Source organism: Monodelphis domestica, chromosome 2, assembly GCF_027887165.1.
Source record: "Monodelphis domestica isolate mMonDom1 chromosome 2, mMonDom1.pri, whole genome shotgun sequence".
NCBI classification, from domain to species: Eukaryota; Metazoa; Chordata; class Mammalia; order Didelphimorphia; family Didelphidae; genus Monodelphis; species Monodelphis domestica.
Window position 1 is genome coordinate 64503756 of NC_077228.1, and position 22948 is coordinate 64526703.

Sequence of the window (22948 nt, forward strand, 5' to 3'; positions counted from 1 at the left end):
AAACCTCCAGCCTTCACCTTTGGATACTCTTAAACATAAGTATGGTAGAAAGAAACCCAAAAGAGAGACACAATTAGTTCCAAGAAATGTTATTGTTTGATATGTGGGGTTTCCCCTTTCAGTCTGAATGCTAATAGGTAGAAGCCACTTAAGATGTGGAGTGTCTAGTTCCTTTGTTTAAAGAAAATAGATTCCAATCCACCCCCTCTGTATATTATCCCAAATTTAAAAGGGGAATAGTTGGGAATCTTTTGACTCCACCATCATATATTTCATTGGTCACTGTCCAAATAATTTCACAATAAGAGAGTAAAAATTAGCAATGTAATAAAACACCTCTTGGGGGCAGCTGGGTAGCTCAAGTGTATTGAGAGTCAGGCCTAGAGACGGAAGGTCCTAGGTTCAAATCTGGCCTCAGATACTTCCTAGCTGGGTGACCCTGGGCAAGTCACTTGACCCCCATTGCCTAGCCCTTACCACTCTTCTGCCTTGGAGCCAATACACAATATTGACTCTAAGATGGAAGTTAAGGGTTTAAAAAAAAAAAACACCTCTGCAGGGAGATATAAACTATTCCTATTACAATGAAACTGTAGCCAATTTATTTAGATCAGAGATGTCCCAATGACAATGATAACATGAATTCCCAATATAGATCTCAGAATTTTTCTTAGTCTTCTATTTTGGGTTCTTCCAGGGCAAGCACAGCTTGAGTTTGGAAGAGTTAAAATGGATTCTATATCAAAATAAGCCCATATGTCATTCTAAATAAAAGATTACTGGAAGGAAGCTGACTAGCTCTGTAAACAATATTCCAGGCCAACTCAAAAAAGAAGTTCAATAATAATTTTAGATCCCACCTAAAATTGCTCCAAGAAAATATCCTAAGTTCATATATACAAGTTTCCTCAGTGAAATTGATTGTTGATTGATTAATAGTTAAGAGTTTTATTCATCATAGTATTAACCATTGTAACCAAGTTCTCAAGGCTTAGATTCAGAGTAATTCTGTATAGGCATTATGATAGGCAATTATGAATATATTTCAATAAGCAATGCCACTTGAAGGTGATAAAGAAGATGGATGAAGGATGATTCAACCTGATTAGATGTTTTTCCTAGTATTGGATTCCACTGGCACAGGGAGTGGTAAATTGGGGACTTTCCAAAGGATGTTCTAGAGGTTGATGGCTAACACTATGCCCCATCCCCATTGTTTACCATAGGTCCTGGAAGACCCCTCCTAGCCCATCTATATAATTATGAACCAATTATAGTCTTAGTTTTCTTTTTGCCACTGAACTATTTTGGTACCCTATATAACCTGCCATGGACTATCTTAGGTACCCTGTATAACCTACTGCCTATCCAACTATATAAAAAGCTATTCTGACTATTAGCGATGTCTCTAATCACCAAGGGACCATGGACCCCCATTACTGGTAACTGGTAAACTTGCCAAAAAATGGATTATACTCAGACTTTTTGTTTCTCCAATTCTCTATCACAGATTTTATTGCAATAAATCAAATATAAGTTGGAGTTCCCAGTTTCTATATAGACACACAAAGTAATAAATGTGTATTTTATCCCACATAAAATGCAAAAGCTATAAACAAATTAACAGGAGCTACCAAACAGATATAGAAACATAGGATTGTTTACATAACCCATTAGCTCCTTAAACAAACTGAAATTAGTATTACCAGTGAGGCAACGCTGATATTCCAGAAAAATCTCTCCCCTCCAGGATCATATAGTAATTTCCAGAGTCATAGTGTTGTCCTGTGATTTAGATTCCTCTTTGATCTCCTTTTTTCACATCTGCATTAAATACTTCGTAGACTATGCCATCTTAGTAGGAGGGCATACTTGAATATGTGCTTACATTGTGCTTTCTGGAGCTACATAAATTATCATTTTCTTCCTTCAAGGAGCATGTTGCACCAGGAGATCTGACCCTGCAATTGGAGTTCTTGGCCTTTTTTTCTATTTCTCTTTTCTTTTTCTGTTATTTACTCATATTTTTTTCCTTCTTCCCCCCCTGTAATTGGCTGTAATCTTGCTCTTCTGATTATGTGCTGGATCTGGGGGTTTGGGCTATTCTATCTGGAAGAGGCTTCTTCTCTACTCTGCTGATTGACCAGGTTAGGCTGATGGTATTGATGAGCCCTGAGGTCAGATCTTCCCCAGCTGGCAGGAGAAGCTGAAAAGAAGCTGGGCTTCCCAGCCTGTTATCAAGGTTGTAGCCTGTAGTGATTGCAGCTTTGGCCCTTGGAGCTTAGTCAGCAAGGCTCTCAGAGCAGTCTATAGGGGAGGGATGTTGGAGCTTGAGCTTTCCTGCCTTCTTGAAGGCTTCTTATCTGCCCAGTTGATAAGATTAAGCCAGGGTGGAGTTCATCTGCAAAGCTGGATGTGCCCTGAGGCCAAAACCTTGATGGGAGGTGGGGGCAAGATGGAGTATCTTGGCTGTGACTAGGCTGTCTTTTTTGCCCTTCTCCTCCAGCTGCCTCCCCACCACCAGTATTCAAGACCCTGAGCCTAGCACAGCTGTGCCAGCAAGGTACTCACTCCAGACTGCCCAGAGATTCCAGCAACCAATGGAGACTCAGCACTGTAGGTGGGGGAGGGGTCCTGGGACCTTCCTTCTTCCTTCCCCTTAAACCAGAGTGTTCTCAAATTCAGGCTTTTGGGGGGCATACCTTTTAAGTTGAGTCTAGCAGGAGGGTTCCCTAGCTTTGTCCTGTTGTTAGATTTGGTTTTCTATCCCCTCAAAGTATTATGTTTTTAATTGTTGTGGAAGGGTTTTCAGAGGTTTGGACTTTTGCTGCATCTAAGCCACAATCTTGACTCTGTCTCCCTTTTTTTTTCTATTAATGGACCTCTTTAACAATCTAATGAAGCCTGAAACTACTATGATTTGCTGTCTACATTCATAATTAAGTGACATTCTAGATTTCTATTAAAATAGTCAAAATAAAGATATCTTTTTTTTGTTCACCCAAGACCCCCTGAAAACTATCCATAGACCCCTTGAGATTCTGCAAGCCTTGGATTAAAAAATCATCCTTTAGAAGACTAATGTCCAAACCTTTGAACTCAGAAACTCTCAAATGTGGAGTTACCCATAAGACAAGTTCCTGAGCCATGTATCCCCTAGTAGTCTTGGACAAGTGGGCATGCATATGTCTACCTTTGCTAAGAGCTTTTTACAAGATAACTCTATACCTTGCTTATAAACAAGATAATAAGGACATTTCAGCATCTGTATTCTCAGGCTTCATGCAAGCACATGGCCAAAAATGGTATAACAGTACAAGTGCCCCTTAACTGGGAAAAAGTGGGGACAGAACAGAAGGGATAATAAGGAGAAATTCCCACTCCCTCCCTTGACTAAGCTCCAGATGAAGGCATAAGGCAAAGAGGATGGTCCTATAGAGATCTATGTACACAGACAGTTTGACCCAATGTGATTTTCCTGTCTTTGTTCTCTTTGCTGCCATTGCCATCTCCTCTAAAGCAGACATAGAACTGTAATGCTTTAATACTTAAATAAATCTGTAAACTTATCTATTCAGAAGTGGCTTCAAATGATGCAATCATACCTAGCCACGCAGGAAGACTACCCAAAGTGCTCCATGCCTTCCTCAATTTCTTCTGACTCACGTGGGTACTGATGAAATTCTCTTGCTGTATAAATGTCATTTCTTCTTACCATATGATCATCTCATCTTCTTTTCCTATCATGTAATTTCTTGATAACATTTTATTCCTATTTATGTTAGTTCTTTATTTATATGTAGCAGCCAACTCACACTCACCATGCCCCCCTCCATTGTATTCATTTTTAATTCTTCAGAGACATATTCCATGTATCACTAGTAGCACTAGCAAAATGTTCATATTAAAAATATGGGCCTTTGATTTCACACAAAATTTGGTTTCATTAAAGGAACATTATAAGTTCCAGAAGGCATTATAGTCCACTCTTTTTCTCTTATTCAATTACAGCCTGATCTTACTGTCCCACACTAATGCACTGCTAGTGGAGTTGTGAATTGATCTGACCATTCTGGAGGTCAATTTGGAATCGTGCTCCAAGGGCTTTAAAAGAATGCATGGGGGCAGCTGGGTAGTTCAGTGGATTGAGTGCCAGGCCTAGAGATGGGAAGTCCTAGGTTCAAATCTAGCCTCAGACACATCCCATTTGTGTGACCCTGGGTAAGTCACTTGTCCTCCATTCCTAGCTCTTACCACTCTTCTGCCTTGGAGCCAATACACAGTATTGATTCCAAGACGGAAGGTAAGAGTTTAAAAAAAAAAGAAAGAATGCATGTCCTTTGATCCAACAACAGTACCACTACTAGGTTTATATCCCAAAGAGATAAGAAAAAATTGGGACAAGGACCTGTTTGATCAAAAATATTCATAGCTATGCTTTTTGTGGTAGCAAAAAATTGGATAATGAGGAAATGTCCTTCAACTGGGGAATTGCTGAACAAATTGTAGTATATGATGGTGTTGGAATACTATTGCACTATAAGGAATGATGAATCAATGGATTTTTATAAGAACTGGAAAGACCTATATGAACTGATGCACAGTGAAATAAGCAGAACCAGGAGAACATTATATACCAAAACTGTAACACTGTGGGATACTACTAATAGTAATGTAATGATCTAGGACAATTCTGTGGGACATATGAGAAAGAATGCCATTCACATTTAAAGAAAGAACTGTGGGAGTGGAAATCCAGAAGAAAACATATGATTTATCATTTGTTTATATGGGTAGGTGATTTGGGATTTTGGTTTTAAAGGATTACTCTTTTATAACAAATGAATAATGTGGAAAAATAAACAACAAATAAATAAATAAATGTGTGAATAATAAAAAAATAAACTCACTGTCCCAGACCTCTTGTTAAATTTTGATCCCAATTTGCTGACCCAGATTATTATATGTCCTAGATTCTACAGACTGTTAGACTAACTCCATAAGTTACAAAACAAAACACATATTGTAATCTTAGCAACAGATATTTCTTTTTAGAATCCTTACTTTCCATCTTGGAATCAATACTGTGTATTGGTTCCAAGGCAGAAGAGCAATAAGGGCTAGGCAATGGGGGTTAAGTGACTTGCCCAAGGTCACACAGCTGAGAAGTGTCTGAGGCCAGATTTGAACCTAGGACCTCCCATCTCTGGGCCTGGCTCTCAGTCCACTGAGCTACCCAGCTGCCCCCAGCAGCAGATATTTTTTATCTGCTTGGCCAGTGTCATGTGAATAGTCAGGCAAAACTCTTTTGAGTAATTATAGAGCTGTTTTAGGATACTGAAGTGTCCTGAGGTTTGATACAGTCAGCACAATATCAAAAAGGAGTATCTGGGGTAATTCACTATCCACAAATAATTCCTTTTCAACTTAGACTTTACATTGACTCTTCACCATCACTTTAACAAATGCCTTTGGTAAACAGGACATCTGTTTTATTCCTTGTCTGATGTTTATTAGCAAAGGGTCATTAAACAAGTCTATTTCTGTTGTCATGTCTTTAATAAAATCTTGAATTATTTTTAATATATTGGTGGGAAATACCTGTTTTTCCCTCAAGCAAATATTGACTTATTAGTAATAGTTTGAAGTTTATTGATATTCCTTTCAGTCACCATTTTTCAATATTAACAAGATTTGAGGCTTTCACCCATGCCTTTAGCAATTTCTCCTTTTTTCAGTTGCCTTCCAAAACAGTCTTTGATATCTTTGCAAATGTATCTTTTTCACAGTTTGGTCCTATATACCTTGTCCAGTTGGCTACCTTTCTTCTCTTGAGTACTATTTCTACCTCCATAAATACTTCTTGCACTCTGGTCTTAAGATCCAGATGTGGTCCTCTATTGACTTGAGTCCTTAATTCTTGGTTCTCTCCCCAAAAAGGAGCCAAAAATTCAACTTTGCAAAGGTGGTACAGCGGTAAAAACACTCATTTGGAATTTAGAGGACCTAGATTCAAATTTCACTTGTTTCATTTATTACCTGCATGACCTTGGAAAAGTCACTTGAGTCTCTTGTTGCCTCATTTTCTTCATGTGTAAAATAAAGAGATCTACCTTTAAATTTATAGCCTTTTTTCTAGGCTTGGCACAAAGGGATAGCTCTAACCTTAGACAGTCTGGGATTCAAACAATTAATCTTCAACTAGAAGAAATGACCCAAAGAATTACAGAATCCCAAATTATGAGAGACCTCAAAAATCATTACACCTTGCTCAGTGATGAGTACTTTCCAAAACATCCCTGACAAAGTAGCCACCCAGTTTTTATTTGGACATCTCTAATAAAAGAAACCCCAAAAAAATATCCCAAAGGAGTCCAGTTAATTTTCAAAAAAGTCCTATGAAATCTTTCCTTATACTGAACTAAAATTTGTCCTTTATCTTCTATAAAATATTTGAAAATTGAAAAAAATACTTAATAAATATTAGCTGTTATTATTATTATTATTAAGCATGGGTTTTCTGGTCTCAGTTCTTACTGGAACCAAACAGAAAAAAGCTAATATCTCTTTTGTCTGCATTGTACAGCCTGTTAGTTAAAATTCAGCCTCAAACCTGGGAGCATCTAGGTGGCACAGTGAATAGATCACCAGGCTTGGACTTGAGAGGACCTAGGTTCAATCTGGCCGCAGACACTTCCCAGCTATATGACCCTGGGCAAGTCATTTATCCCCCATTTGTCTATCTAGCCTTCTGTCTTAGAGTTGTTACTGGGACAGAAAATAAGGATTAAAAAACACTGAGGCTCAAACACTTACTAGATATGTGCCACTAGGCAAGTTACTTAAGCTCTGTCTCTTGCTCATTTTCCTCATCTGTAAAATGGAGATGATAATAGTACCTTCCTCCTACGGTTATTGTGAGGATCAAATGAGCTAATATTTGTAAAGCACTTTGCAAGCCTTAAAATTCTATATAATGCTAGCTGTTATTATTATATGTAAATCAAAGAATCTCAGGACCACTAAAATAAGCCTCAAGGAGTCATCTAGTTGATGCCCTTCCAACTAAACAGAGATCATATATAGAAAGAACATCAGAGTAAGAGTTGTCACAGCTTCCTACCACATCAGCATCAGCATCCTCATCGGTCCTTAGTTGTCTGATCCTATAGCATCCTAGTGTTGAGCTGACTGAGGAGAAGGCCTCATTGTCATAGAATTGAGAGCTGGAAGGAACCTTTGAGACCACTCAGTCCAACTCCCTCAATTTACAAATGAGGAAATGCAAGCCTAAAGAGGTGAATTAACTTATACAGGTAAATCAATAGTAAAGTTGATGTCTGAATCCAGTTTCTCTGACCACAAATTCACATCCCTCTAACTTTCCATTTGCCCTTTCCTCTCCAAGTTCATTGCATGAAACAAAAGCCATTATGCGCCTATGCTTCCCACTCTGTGGCATTTTCTTGCCCTAACTCTATTGTTGACCCTCAGCCTGGATGTTTAGTTCTGTTGCCACTGTAGATTTTTAACTCTGACCTTATAGCTGCTTCCCGTTTACTCTTTTTGGGTCTCTGTCACAAGATACTGTGTGGAGATCACACCCTTTTCTCCCAAGTTTGTTGTCTCTTTCCTTATTGTTAATTTCCGACTAATTCCCGACATAACCATCTCCAATTCCCAAGGGGGATAAGGGCAGGACATCAGTGGGGCCAAACAATAGGGTCAAAAAATCATGTGTAATGGCATCGACTATACCTAAGGAGAAGGTAAAGAAGAGGGGAACAAAGAGGAGACATTTAGCTTAACACTGGTGAACTAGAAAATATCCAGAAGAAAACCATGACATGAGAATTGAAGTAATTATGGGTATTTATCCAAGAAACCAGAAGGATTAGAGGGATGTGATAACTGCAATCAAGTGTATGAAGGGATATGATAAAGATACAAGATTAAATATTCTACCTTGCTCCAGAAGGAAGACCTCTGGGAGCTTGCGGAAAAGAAAATTTAGGCTTGATATAAACATTTAACAATTAGAGCTGTGCAAAAGTAGAATGAACTGTCTTGGGAAGTGAGTTTCTCCTTAGAGGAAATTTTCAAGTAAAGGCTGAATGACAACTTTCAGGGTATGATGTAGAATCTTCTTTTTCTTCTTCTTCTTCTTCTTCTTCTTCTTATTATTATTATTATTATTATTATTATTTTGACAAGCTTTCAGTAATGTTTTATTTCCCAATTACATGTAAAAACAATTTTTGGCATCCTTTTTTAAAAAAATAAAAACCCTTACCCTCCATCTTGGAATCAATACTGTGCATTGGTTCCAAGGCAGAAGAGTGGTAAGGGCTAGGCAATGGGGGGTAAGTGACTTGCCCAGAGTCACACACTAGGAAATGTCTGAGGTCGAATTTGAACCCAGAAACTCTCATCTCTTCACCTGGCTCTCAATCCAATGAGCCACCCAGCTGCCCCCTGGCATTCATTTTCTAACATTGTGATTTCCACATTTTCTCCTTCCCTCCCTTTCTCACATCCAGATAGTAAGCAGTTGACTATTGGTTATACATAGGTTATCATACAAAATATATTTCCATATTCATCATGTTGTAGGAGACATTAAAAAAATGAAGAAAATAAAGTGAAGAGTAGTCTGTTTTCGTCTGCATTCAGACTCCATCAGTTCCTTCTCTGGAGGTGGATAGCATTTTTATACCATAAACCCTTTGAGATTATCCTGGCTCGTTGTATGCTGAGAATAGCTAAGTCACTCATAGTTGTTCACCACACATTATTGCTGTTGCTATGCATAATGTTCTCCTAATTTTGCTCATTTCACTCTGCATCAATTCATATAGGTCTTTCCAGGTTTTTCTGAAATCCTTCTCATCATTTCTTTTAACACAATAGTATCCCATTATAATCATATGTCACAACTTGTTCAGCTATTCCCCAATTGATGAGCAACCCCTCAGTTTCCAATTCTTTGCCACCACAAAAAGAGCTGCTGCAACTATTTGGGAGAGGTCCTTTCCCACCTCCCCTGTCCACCTTTTTAAAATCTCTATGGGACGCATATGTAGTAGTGGATCCCTGCTGGATCAGAGTATGCATAGTTTTATAGCTCTTTGGGCATTATTCCAAATTGTAAAGTCAATTATTATTCAGTTACAGGTTAAAACATCTAGTTTCAAGATCTCATGATTCTGAAGATCTGTGATTCTCTTACATCTAAACTGTTCAGAAGAGAATCCTAGATCTTCACAGTCATTGCTACCATGATTTAGGAATATAATCTAGTTGGGGTTTTTGTTGTTGTTGTTAGTCTGAGATTTGGGCAAAGAGTCATCACAGAAATGTCATGACCTCAAGACCTCTTGGAAATATGTCAGGTCAAGATAGCTCCAGATAGGAAAACCTTTTCCTGAGATTTCCATGTATCAGTTCTTCCTATCATTCAGAATTGCCTACTTGGCACAGGATGTGAGAATAGGTTGGCTCCAGCGTGGGGGAATTTTCCATGCCACATTTAATATTGTACTCTTTCCTGTAATCATGTCTCTAATTTTCTAAGTTCTCACATGTGAATATTGTTGATGACTTAAATCTTCATCTTGGATTGCCCTGTGCCTTCATACTCAACAACCATTTACTGAGCCTCAACTGTTCAATGCTCTATGCTATACATTGTGAGTTATGGGATGTTACATAAGACACATAGTGCCTTCAAATACTTTACAGTTTAATTTGGAAAGTAAAATATACATAGGCAAAATTAATGTGGGCAAATAGCACACTCTTTTAGGAATAGCTCCTTCAGGGAAGAAACAGGAGAACCCTTAAAAGCATTATTGGAAATATGACCAATTAACTCTTCTGCATTGAGTTCTTTGAAATTTATTAAGTGCTTAACTTTATAACCCTGTGAGTTTCACAGGAAACCCATTAATCTTATGAAGAAACTGATATTCACTGAGATTAAGTGACTTACCCTAAATAACACAATTAACAGGCAATAGAGTCAGAATTCAAACTCAGGTATTCTGACTTTAAATTCAGTGCTGTGGCCACTTCACTGGTGAAACCAGAAACCAGTTTTTTCATCATATTATATCACTCCCATTGTGATCTGGCCAGTTCTATAGTCCCCCATTTCTTTTTTTTTTAACCCTTATCTTCCATCTTGGAATCAATACTGTGTATTGGTTCCAAGGCAGAAGAGTGGTAGGCAATGGGGGTTAAGTGACTTACCCAGGGTCACACAGCTGGGAAGTGTCTGAGGCCAAATTTGAACCTAGGACCTCTCATCTTTAGGCCTGGTTCTCAATCCACTGAGCTACCCAGCTGCCCACCCCCCTAGTGTTTTCAACAGAAATGTATATTGAATTTTGTCAAGAGTTTTTCCTGTACCTATTGAAATAATCATATGATTTTAGTTGTTTTTATTGTTGATGGAGTCAATTATACTGATGGCTTTCCTTATACTGAGTTAGCCCTACATTCCTGGTACAAATCCCACCTGGTCATAACATATGATGTTTGTGATATATTGCTCTAATCTCCTTGCTGGCATCTTATTAAAAAATTTTAGATCAACATTCATTAGCCTAATTGGCCTATAGTTTTCTTTCTCTGTTTTAGCTTTTCCTGGTTTAGGTATCAGTACCATATTTGAGTTGTAAAAGAATTTTGACAGGATGCCGCCTTCAGCTATTCTTCCAAATAGTTAGTATAGAATTGAGATTAATAGGTCTTTAGATGTTTGGTAGAATTCATCTAAACTTGGATATTTTTCTTAGGAAGTTCATTGATGACTTACTCAATTTCTTTTACTGAGATGGAATTTAAGTATTGTTTCCTCTTCTGTTAATCTGGGCAATTTATATCTTTGCAAATATTCATTCATTTCACTTAGGTTGTCAGATTTGTTAGCATATAATTGGGTAAAATAGCTTCTAATAATGACTTTAATTTCTTCTTTATTGGTGGTTTGTTTATGCTTTTCATTTTTGATACTGGTAATTTGGTTTTCTTTTTTCCTTTTTAAAATAAAATTAACCAATGGTTTATTTATTTTATTGGTTTTTTTAATAAAACTAATTTTATTTTATTTATTAGTTTCAGTTGTTTTCTTACTTTAAATTTTATTAGTCTCACTTTTGATTTTCAGGATTTCCAGTTTAAAGTGTAATTGGAGAGTTTTAATTTGTTCTTTTTCTAGCTTTTTAGTGGTATGCTCAATTCATTAATCCCTTATTTCTCAATTTTGTTGATGTGATTAGATATATACAATCTTCTCTAAGCACTACTTTAGTTGTATCCCATAAATTTTGGTATGTTATCTAATAATTATCATTTTCCTTAACAAAATTGTTGATTGCTTCTATGATTTAGTTTTTGACCCACTTATTCTTTAAGATTAAATTGTTGTGTTTCTAATTAGTTCTTAATCTCTCTTTCCATGGACTTTTGATGAGTGTAATTTTTATTGCATTGTGATCCAAAAAGAATACATTTAATACTTCTGCCTTTCTGCATTTGATTTTGAGGTTTCTATCCCCTAACATATGGCTGATTTTTGTGCAGGTGCCATGCATTGCTGAAAAAAAAGGAATATTTTTTTCTATTCCCATTTAACTTTCTCCAAAGGTCTGTCTGATATAACTTTTCTAAAATTTTTATTCTCGTTTCACTTCTTTCTTGTTTATTTTTTTTGTTAGATTTATCTAATTCCAAGAGGGGAAAGTTGAGGTCTCTCACTAATATAGTTTTATTATCTATTTCCTCCAATGGGCCATGGTAGGGTAAGGTTAAAAGGAGTCAGAGATGATCAGGAAAGTTTTTCTTCAGGAGACAGAATCTGAACTAAGCTTTAAAGAACAAGTAGGATTTATGCATTTGAAGAGGAAGGATCATTTCAGTAAAGAGTCATATGGTGGAGTTGTGAATTGATACAACCATTCTGGAGGGAAATTTGGAACTATGCCCAAAGGGCTTTAAAAGAATGCCTGCCTGCTTCAGCTCTTTTCTTTGTCCGAGGGACGTAACCATAGCACCTCCAGTCCCACACTCCTCATACCAGCCCCTTCTGCGCACCTTCGGCCTACCACCGCCCCCCCCCCCCCCACTGAAGAGAAACTGGCCCCTAAGGAAGAGGATGACATCCTGGTTCTGAATAAGAGTAACTTTAGGGAGGCGTTGAAGAGCTACAAGTACCTCCTAGTGGAGTTCTATGCTCCTTGGTAAAGGAGCTCCACTGTAAGGCTCTAGCACATGAGTATGCCAAGGCAGCTGGAAAATTGAAGGCTGAAGGTTCTAAAATCAGATTGGCCAAAGTAGATGCCACTGAAGAATCTGATCCCACATGGCAATATGGGGTTTGGGGGTACCCTATCAAATTTTTTAAGAATGGAGATACAACTTCTCCTAAAGAGTATACAGCTGGTAGAGAAGCTGAAGACATTGTGAACTGGCTGAAGAAACGGACTAGTCCAGCGGTCACTGTCCTGGGAGATGTTGCTGCTGCTGAGTCCTTGGTGGATTCCAGTGAAGTTGCTGTTATTGGTTTATTCAAAGATGTAGATTCAGAATCTGTCAAAAAGTTCACATTGGCTGCAGAGTCCATCGATGATATCCCATTTGGAATTTCTTCCAACAGTGATGTGTATTCCAAATATCAAATGGATAAAGATGGCATTATCCTCCTTAAGAAGTTTGATGAAGGTAGAAACAACTATGATGGAGAGATTACCAAGGAGAACCTAATGAATTTTGTTAATTATCATCGGCTGCCCTTAATCATTGAGTTCACAGAGCCCCCAATTTTTTGGAGGTGAAATCAAGACTCATATTCTGCTGTTCCTGCCAAAGAGTGTTTCTGACTATGATGACAAACTGAGTAACTTCAAAAAAGCAGCAGAAAGCTTCAAAGGGAAGATCCTATTTATCTTCATTGATAGTGACCACACTGACAACCAGAGGATCCTTGAGTTCTTTGGCTTAAAGAAAGAGGAATGCCCAGCTGTCCGTCTCATCACTTTGGAAGAGGAGATGACCAAGTACAAGCCTGAGTCAGATGAATTAACAGCAGAAAAGATAAAAGAATTCTGTGACCGATTTTTGGAGGGCAAAGTCAAGCCTCATTTAATGAGCCAGGACCTACCTGATGACTGGGACGAGCAGCCTGTTAAAGTACTAGTTGGGAAGAACTTTGAGGAAGTTGCTTTTGATGAAAAAAAGAATGTCTTTGTGGAATTTTATGCTCCCTGATGTGGTCACTGCAAACAGCTGGCTCCCATTTGGGAAAAATTGGGAGAGGCTTATAAGGATCATGAAAGTATAGTCATTGCCAAGATGGACTCAACAGCTAATGAAGTAGAGGCAGTTAAGGTTCACCGTTTCTCTACGTTAAAGTTCTTCCCTGCAAGTACTGACTGAACGGTAATTGATTAAAATGGAGAGAGAACACTAGAAGGTTTCAAAAAGTTCCTGGAGAGTGGTGGACAAGATGGGTCAGGGGATGATGATGATCTATAAGATTTGGAAGAAGCTGAAGAGCCAGATATGGAAGATGATGATCAGACAGCTCCAAAAGATGAATTGTAAAGTGGAGAACTAAGTTGACACATCCCAAAAATAAGACACTACATTATGGGCTGCTCCAACCAAGCAGCAAATGCATCTGGAAACTTGTAAGATTAACAACTGAAGGAGTGTCTTGATTGAAAATCCAGGAATTGTTAAAAAAAAAAAGTAACATTTCATTCTAACATGTAAGTAAATTCAAATGTTCTTTCCTTTTTGCTTTTCAATTTTTGAAAAGTGAGTTACCTTTAATAGCCCAGATCATTTGGTAAGCCTCCTGTTCTTTCAGGGGAAGGGGTGGGGGTGGTGTGATATACTTTTTTGGTACATTTTTTTTTTTGGTTTGAAGTGGATTGTAAAGTTAAAAGCATGAGTGCTGTTGTCATTACTAAATCATTTTAGTGTCTGCCATACTGATAATATCTCCTACAAAGGTTCATGTCATCCCTTTTTTAAAAAACACATTTGATATTTCAACTACATGTCAGGGTGTCAAATAGCAATGTCACTCACCTTTTAGCTAGTCCTCCCTGGAATCAACCTTTCCTCAGTTTGGGGAGGAGCAACCACTAAGCTAAATGCAAGGACAGACTCTTTCCCTTCATACCAGTGTTAGCATGGCTGAATGTCCTTGTATTTTGCTTTAAAGACACTTTTAAAATGCTCTGGAGGTGGATAGGACTATGCCATCATTTGTTTTTTATAACAACAATCATTGGTGAAGGGGAAAAGGTAGTTTCTGCTCCCCTATTTAGACTAGATCCAGAAGTAGTACCACCCTCTTCCCTGTTATGATACAGGGTTTTGTATGATATGTATGATACAGGGTTTTCTGGTGCATTGCTCTGTGAATGTTGGATTCTTTTCCAAGTATACAAGATGGGCTCCAAAGTCTACTTGATGCAGTAAACCAGGACACTTATGATTATTGGGTATTGGGTAGGGAAGTTGTGTGGAGGTGGGCCAAGGCTGTTTGCGCTCAATCAGACTTGATAACACTTTAAGCATTTCCACCATAATGTTGGAACTGAACACATTGGCCAAATAAAGTTGAAATTTTAATAAAATAAAAAAAAGAATGCCTGCCCTTTGATCCAACCATACTACTGCTAAGTTTGTACCCCCAAAGAGATAATAAGGAAAAAGGCTTGTACAAAAATATTTATAATCATGCTCTTTGTGGTGGCAAAAAAAAATGGAAAATGAGGGAATGTCCATCAATTGGAGAATGGATGAATAAATTCTGGTATATGATGATGATAGAATATTATTGTGCTCAAAGGAATAATGAACTGGAGGAATTCCATGTGAACTAGAAAGACCTCTAGGAATTGATGCAGAGTGAAAGGAGCAGAACCAGGAGAACATTATACACAGAGGCTGATACATTATGGTACCATTGACTGTAATGGCCTTCTCTACTAGAAGCAATGCAATGACCCAGGACAATCCAGAGGAATTTATGAGAAAGAATGCTATCCACATCCAGAGAAAGAACTGTGGAAACATAAATGCAGAAGAAAAACATATGATCAATCACATAGTTCAATAGGGATATGATAAGGGTTTTGATGTTAAAGAACCGTTCTACAGCAAATATGAATAACTTTGAAATAGGTTTTGAACAATGATACATATGTGTACTCCAGTGGAACTTCTTGTCAGCTTCAGGAAGGGGGGAGAAAAGAGCTGGGGTTGGGGGGAAATCATGAATCATGTAACCATGGAAAAATATTATAAATTTTAAAAAATTTTAATATAAATAAAAGGAAAAAAACACCAGTACAGTATAAGTAAAGGAACAGAATTAGGAAACCAATAGGGAAACAATCTGGGTCAAATGGCTCTAGTCGGAGTGTGGGAGTATGAACATAAAATTGCAAAGAAAAGTTAGAATCAGGTTGAGGAGTTCCTTGAATAGTATAGAATGGCAAGGAGAATGGATTTTATCTTTCAGGTAAGCATGAATCTGTTGAAGGCTTTAGATCAAATTATATGTAGCATAGATTAAAGGGAATAGAGGTTAGTGATAAAGAAGCCTCTTAAGGAGTTATTTTAATAAACCAAATTCTGGAACTTTAGAATATGTCTGGTGATAGTCATGAAAAAGAGTTAGGGTTAGGGGGCAGCTGGGTAGCTCAGTGGATTGAGAACCAGGCCTAGAGACGGGAGGTCCTAGGTTCAAATCTAGCCTCAGACACTTCCCAGCTGTGTGACCCTGGGCAAGTCACTTGACCCCCATTGCCTAGCCCTTACCACTCTTCTGCCTTGGAGCCAATACACAGTATTGACTCCAAGACGGAAGGTAAGAGTTTCAATTAAAAAAAAAAGAGTTAGGGTTGTGGGTTCACTAAATGTCACAAACAGAGAATAATGCTGGCTACTTTTTATATATAATAATAATAATAGCAACTAGCAGCTGTGTATCTATCACTTTATGGCCCCAAAATACCTTACATGGGTTATTACATTTTTTGATAATAAGAAGAGATGAAAGTTTATGTTTCCTCAATATAGCTGAGAGAGAATTAAGAAAAAGCTACAAGGTTCTTCTGGAATAGCCAGGGGGCAAATGGCCAGAGAATAAAAATTATTAAGTCCTAATTTACTTTGCTATAGTAATTTGAGGTTTACAAAGTACTTTCCTTACATCAAGCTTTTAAAGTAGGAAGTGCAAGTATTACTGTCTGCAATGTACAAATGGGGAAACTGAGGCTGAGAAATATTAAATGATTTGACCATAATCACAATAGCTTAGTAAATGTCAGGGTTCAGCTATGAAACCAGATGTTCTTACTTTGAGTCCCTTGCACTTCTTATGGTTCCTAACACTTCTAGCCTGTATCGCTCTGTAATATAACTGTAATACAAGGGCAGGAAGAGAATAGTCTTCCCTCCCTGCTAGGTCAGGGTCAGAGTGAGGTAAAGATGGAGTAGAGTCAAATAGAGAGAGAGAGGATGGATTGTCTTCCCTCTGAGCTCTCCCTGACAAACCCCACTCTGGTTGCCTTTCAAGACCTTAACTTCTGTACCCTCAGAGACCTCTTGGCTAAACAGGCTTGATACCCTTTGTTTCTCTCTCTCTGGGGAGAGGAATGTCACTTCCCTCCCCCCAACCTCAAGTCTCTCTCTCTAGATGTGATGGAGTCAGTCATTTGTTCTTATTAAAAATTGTTCTATTCTAAGGGAACAAGGCAAGGGATAGGGCAGATGAGTTTAGGAATGAGGCAGAAGGGAAGAAGGTCCCTAGACTAACTGAACCCCCTTCTCCCCAAAGTCTGGCAGATCAGGCTTTGCTGATCTGACACCCTGGGCTCAGTTAGTGAAGAAGCCCTGGCTCTCTAGTTGCCTTGGCAACTGTAACCAGTCCAGTACTTAAGGGGATCTGGAGGAAATCTTTCTTCTAGTGAACAGCTTCCAGTTGAAGTCCTATTTGCTTAGTTGTCTTCTTGGGGTAGTGGGTCAAGATTTCACAGGAGGAGATGCGTGCTGTTCAGAGATCCGCCCAGTCCACCTTCCTGGTAGCTTCACAGAGAGAAGAATCTTTCCAACTGTCCAGATCAGCTCACTTCCTCTCCTTTTCTCAGAATTCTCTCTCCTTCCTGCCCTTCCCCCATCGAGCTTGCCAGAACTGCTTCTCTCTTCAAATCTTACAAATCTTCTCTTACATCTAAATTCTTGACCCACCCCAGTTTTATAGAATCAAATGGGAAAGTTAAACCAAGATGCACATGATATCAATCATCTCCTTCCTTAGACTAATCATACCTCATTTCCAGTACAATTGGTCAATGAATTTAATGAAGGACTAGAAAAGATGGTCAGGGGTCTTTTTCTTTGGGAAGGTCAATCAAACTTTAAAATTTTATATTTATAAGTTTATTTCTTTTTAATACCAAAGATTATAATATACCTTAATGTGGTCTTTTACATAGAAGGTGTGTAGTAAGTGTTTGTAGGTTAAATAAAATCTAAATAGATTATATGGATATATTACATAAATACATTTTCTTAATTCTAATTATAAAAACGATCAAATGAAATTAGCTATTTTTAACATTGAGACCAAATTCTCATCCCACATAATCTTCTCTAACAGAATTATCTTGATCAGGAATATTTTCCAAATATACTCAAAACAGTGACTTCAACATTTATTTTCTGGTTTTAACAGGGGATTTGAATGAGGAAAAGTGCTTTTAACATAAAAGGCCTCACAGGAGAGAGGCCACTTCCAAACATAGAGTTAAAAGCTTCCTAGAATTATAAAGTTTTTGTGCAGGGAAATAACTCTTTGGTTACCACCAATCCAAGATTCTTTTTTTTTAAGTTACAGTTCTGGGAAGGATAAGAGTGCAACAGGATGTGGGAGTTGAAGGAATTTTTCTCAACAGCTCTAGTGTTGATTGTTTCTACATTTTTGTGTGAATGTGTATATGTGTGAGTGATATAAGCTATATTTTGATAAGGTATAGTCTTGTGTTCAGTCTCTAATGTAAAATCTAGCAAACAAAATATTTGGAATTAATAGTCACTTATTTTGTCTTGCATCTTAAAAACAATTTCTTCTCCAGCATGTCCCTATATACTGGCTCCTTTCTTACTACCTGTAAACATGCCTAAATCTCTTCTTGTCCTTAAGAAACCCTCACTTAATCTGACCCTGGTCATTAGCTAACATCCTATATCTCTCTTGCCCTTTTTGGCTAAACTTCTTTTTATTTAATTATTTATTTATTTTTAAGTATTTTTCCATTCTTATATGATTCATGTTCTTTCCCTTTCCTTTTCCCTCTGCCCTCCAGAAGCCAACAAGTAATGCCACGGGATTATACATGTATTATCACTCAATACTCCATATTATTCATTTTTATAGTAATCTTTTAAAAATCAAAACCCCACATCCTATATCCATATAAGCAAATGATAAATCATATGTTTTTCTTCTGTGTTTCTATTCTTGCAGTTCTTTTTCTCAATGTGGATAGTGTTTTTTCTCATAACGCCCTCAGGATTGTCCTGTATCATTGCATTGCTACTAGTAGCAAAGTCTATTACATTTGATTGTCCCACAATGTTTCAGTTACTGTGTTCAATGTTCTCCTGGTTCTGCTCCTTTCACTCCACATCAGTTCATGGAGGTCTTTCCAGTTCATATAAAAATGAAGCAGTTTATCATTCCTTATAGCACAATAGTATTCCATCATCATCATATGCCACAATTTGTTCAGCCATTCCCCAATCAAGGGACACACCCTCATTTTTCAATTTTTTGCCACTACAACGAGTGGGGTTATAAATATTTTTATGCAAACATTTTTCATTATCTCTTTGGGATACAAACGCAGTAGTGGTATTGCTGGATCAAAAGGCATACATTCTTTTGAAGTCCTTTAGGCAAAATTCCAAATTGCCCTCCAGAATGGTTGGATCAATTCACAATGCCACCAGCAATGCATTAGTGTCCCAATTTTGCCACATTCCCTCCAATATTTATTATTTTCTCTTACTGTCATATTGGTCAATCTGCTAGGTGTGAGGTAGTATCTCAGAGTTGTTTTGATTTGCTTTTCTCTAATCAGGAGGGATTTAGAACACTTTTTCATGTGATTATTGATAGTTTTGTTTTCTGTTTCTGAAAAACCACCTATTCATATCCCTTGGTCACTTGTCAATTGGGGAATGGCTTTGATTTCTTAAAAATATGACTTAGTTCCTTATAAGTTTAAGAAATCAGAACTTTATCAGAGATTTTTGTTATAAATTTTTTCCCAGTTTGTTGCTTCCCTTCTAATTTTGGGTTGCATTGGTTTTGTCTGTATAAAACCCTTTTAAGTTAATAAAATCAAAATTATTCATTTTACAACTTGTAATGTTTTCTATCTCTTGCTTGGTCTTAAATTCTTTTCCTACCCAAAGATCTGGCAGGTATACTATTCTGTGTTCACCTAATTTATTTATAATTTCCCTCTTTATATTTAGGTCATTTACTCATTTTGAACTTATCTTGGTATAGGATGCGAGATGTTGATCTAAATCTATTTTTTCCATACTGTTTTCTAATTTTCCCAGTAGTTTTTGTCAAATAGTGGGTTCTTGTCCCAAAAGCTGGGATCTTTGGGTTTATTGAACACTATCTTGCTGAGGTCATTTATCCCAAGTCTTTTCTGTTGATCGATCCTTCTATCTCTTAGCCAGTACCAGAATGTTCTGAAAATCACTGCTTCATAGTACAGTTTACAACCTGGTAATGAGTTTTGTTATAGTGTTTTCTAATTCTATGAAAAAAGTTTTTTTGGTAGTTTGATACATATGGTACTGAATAAGTAAATTAATTTAGGTAGGATTGTCATTTTTATTATAGAAGGTCGTCCTATCCATGGGCAATCAATGTTTTCCCAATTGTTTAGATCTAGCTTTATTTGTGTGAAAAGTATTTTGTAGTTGTATTCATACAATTCCTGAGTTTGTCTTGGCAAATAGATTCCCAAATATTTTATATCATCTAGTAGTAGTAGTAGTCTCTCGGTAACCGAGGATGATGATTGTCTTTGTGCGTTTTCATCTATGGTGTATAGATGAGTGTGAAGGAGATTTAAGTGGAAAAGTCGTTGCACAGAGACAGTCCCACTCTCTCGGCGTTGGAGGCCTGGGTCCAATGGCAAGAAAAATTGTTACACCTGGAGACTTCCTCAGCTGCATTGGATGGCCGTGTTGTCCTTTGTGCTCCAACACGCCCTAAGCACTCCACAGTGCTTTGCTGCGTCGCCATCTCAGCCGTTGGACCTTCTTATTGGTTTCTTCCATCTGTTCAGCCGAAGCAGTCTTCACATGCTGGGTGAGCAAAGTCTTGGCTATATCATCTAGAGTGGTTTTTAAATGGAGTTTCTCTCTCTATCTCTTGCAGCTGAGCTTTGTTGGAAATATATAGAGATGCTGATAATTTAGGTGAATTTATTTTGGACCCTGCAACTTTGCTAACATGATTATTTCCACTAGCTTTTTAGTTGATTTTCTCAGATTCTCTAAATATACCATCATATCATGTGCAAAGAGCATTAGTTTGGTTTCCTTATTGCCTACTTTAATCCCTTCAACTTATTTTTCTTCTCTAATTGTTACCACTAGCATTTTTAGTATGATATTAAATAGTAGTGGCAATAATGGGCATCCCTGCTTTATGCTTCTAATCTTATTGGGAAGGTTTCTTACTTGTCCCCATTGCAGATAATACTTGCTGATGGTTTTAAATAAATACTATTAATTATTTCAAGGAAAGGTCCTTTTATTCCTATATTTTCTATTGTTTTCAATAGGAATGGGTATTGTATTTTGTCAGTGGCTTTTTCTGCATCTATTGAGATAATCATGTGACTTATTTTAGTTTGGTTGTTGATATAGTCAATTATGTGGATGGTTTCCCTAATATTAAACCAGCCTTGAATTCCAAGTAGAAATCCTACCTCTTCATAATAAATAATCCTTGTGATAACTTGCTGTAGTCTCTTTGCTAGTGTTTTATTTAAAATTTTTACAGCTATATTCATTATGGAGATTGGTCTAGTTTTCTTTCACTGTTTTTGGTCTTCCTGGCTTAGGAATCAGTATCATATTTGTGTCATAAAAAGAATTTGTTAAGACTCCTTTGCATATTTTGTCAAATACTTTGTATATTATTGGGGTTAGTCATTCGTTAATTGTTTGATAGAATTTACTTGTGAATCCATCTGGCCCTGGGGATGACTTAGGGAGTTCCTTAATGGCTTGTTCACTTTCTTTTTCTGATATGGGATTATTTAAGTATTCTATTTACTCTTTTGTTAATTTGGGCAATTTACATTTTTGTAAATATTCTTCCATTTAACTAGAGTGTGATGTTTCTTGTAATAAAATTGAGGAAAATAGCTCTTAATAATTGCTCTAATTTCCTCTTCTTTAGAGGTGATATTGCCCTTTTCATTTTTGATACTATTAATTTGATTCTATTCTTTCTTTTTTTTTACTAGCACCTTGTTTTCCTCTTTTTATAAAAAAAATTACACAGTGGTTTGCCTATTTTATTGGGATTTTGTTCTTCAAAAAAAATTCCCACTCCTTTTTTTATTAGCTCAATTGAGTATTTAGTATTATTTTTTTAATTTTTAGAACCTCCCTTTTTGGCCTTTTATTAGAGTTTTAATTTATTGGTTTTCTAGTATAGTTTAGTTGTAAAACAATTTCATTAATCTATGCTTTCTTTTTTGTTGATTAAAGTATTTAGATACATACATTTTCCAGGGGCAGAACCAAGATGGCAGCAGGGATAGCAGAGAAATCTGAAACTGTTTTGACAATCCTTCCAAACCAATCTTTTAAAAACACCTCAAAATGGGGGGACTTCCGGTCAAGATGGCAGCTTAGAAGCAGCAAAAGTTCAGACCTCTGAAAAACCTTCCTTACTGATCACAAAGTGAATTCTCCTAGGGGACTGAAATTCAAACTTAACAACAGGACGGAGGCGAGGAACCCTCCTTCTGGACTCAAATCAAAAGGTATGCCCCCCAAAAGCTGGAATCCTAGAACACTCAGGTCTAAGGGGAAGGCAGAAGGAAGGTCCCAGGACCCCTCCCCTCCAATCCAGAGCACTGAGCCCCCAGCAGCAGTGGGAACCTCAGGGCCAGCAAAGGTGCCGTTCTGAAGGGTGCACCTTGAAAGCAACCTGGACCAGGCTTGGGGCGTCCAACACTGAAGGCAGGTAAGCAGCTGGAGAGAGATAGGGGGAGCCTGTAGCCCCATGGCTGGGTCCTACCATTGGAGTCTCACCTGAGGTTTTTGCCTCAGGGAACAAACAGACCAACCCAGTTGAACATAATCCCATCAGGAGTCCTCAGAGCTCAGGGAGGCCAGGACCCCTCCCCCCGGTAGAGTGTAGGGCCTCCTGAAAGGACAGGAGCCTCAGGGCGGGCAAAGGTACTGGGGTACCTTGTGGACAGTGCTGTGCCAGGCTCAGAGTGTGGAAGTAAGGCAGCGGAGGAGCAATTGGAGAGAACTGAGAGCAGTAACACCTGAAATGCCGGCAGGTAGGGGAGGGCAGACCCTGGGCTTCCTCAGGAAGACAGAGCAGCTGCGAAGAATGGACAATTTGCCTGGGGCTAAAGCCTTGGATCATCAGACCCATACACTGAGAGCCAGCCCTCCTCACTCAGATTTCTGACTGGAAAGGGGAGGAAAAACCATAGAGATGGCAAACAGTGCAGAGGTGCAACAGCCTTCAAACACCAAGAAAAGCAAGAAGAAGGGGGTGACTTTGGACACATTTTATGGAGCAAAAATACAAAATACAGAGGAGATAGAAGAGGAAGCACAAACAAATGCTCCAAAACTT

At 37.8% G+C, this 22948-nt stretch overlaps 1 pseudogene; it reads left to right on the top strand.

Annotated features, from left to right (window-relative positions):
• The first annotated feature begins 6511 nt into the window (after nt 1–6511).
• On the top strand, nt 6512–13884 carry LOC100619078 (protein disulfide-isomerase-like; annotated as a pseudogene).
• Nucleotides 13885–22948: the final 9064 nt, after the last annotated feature.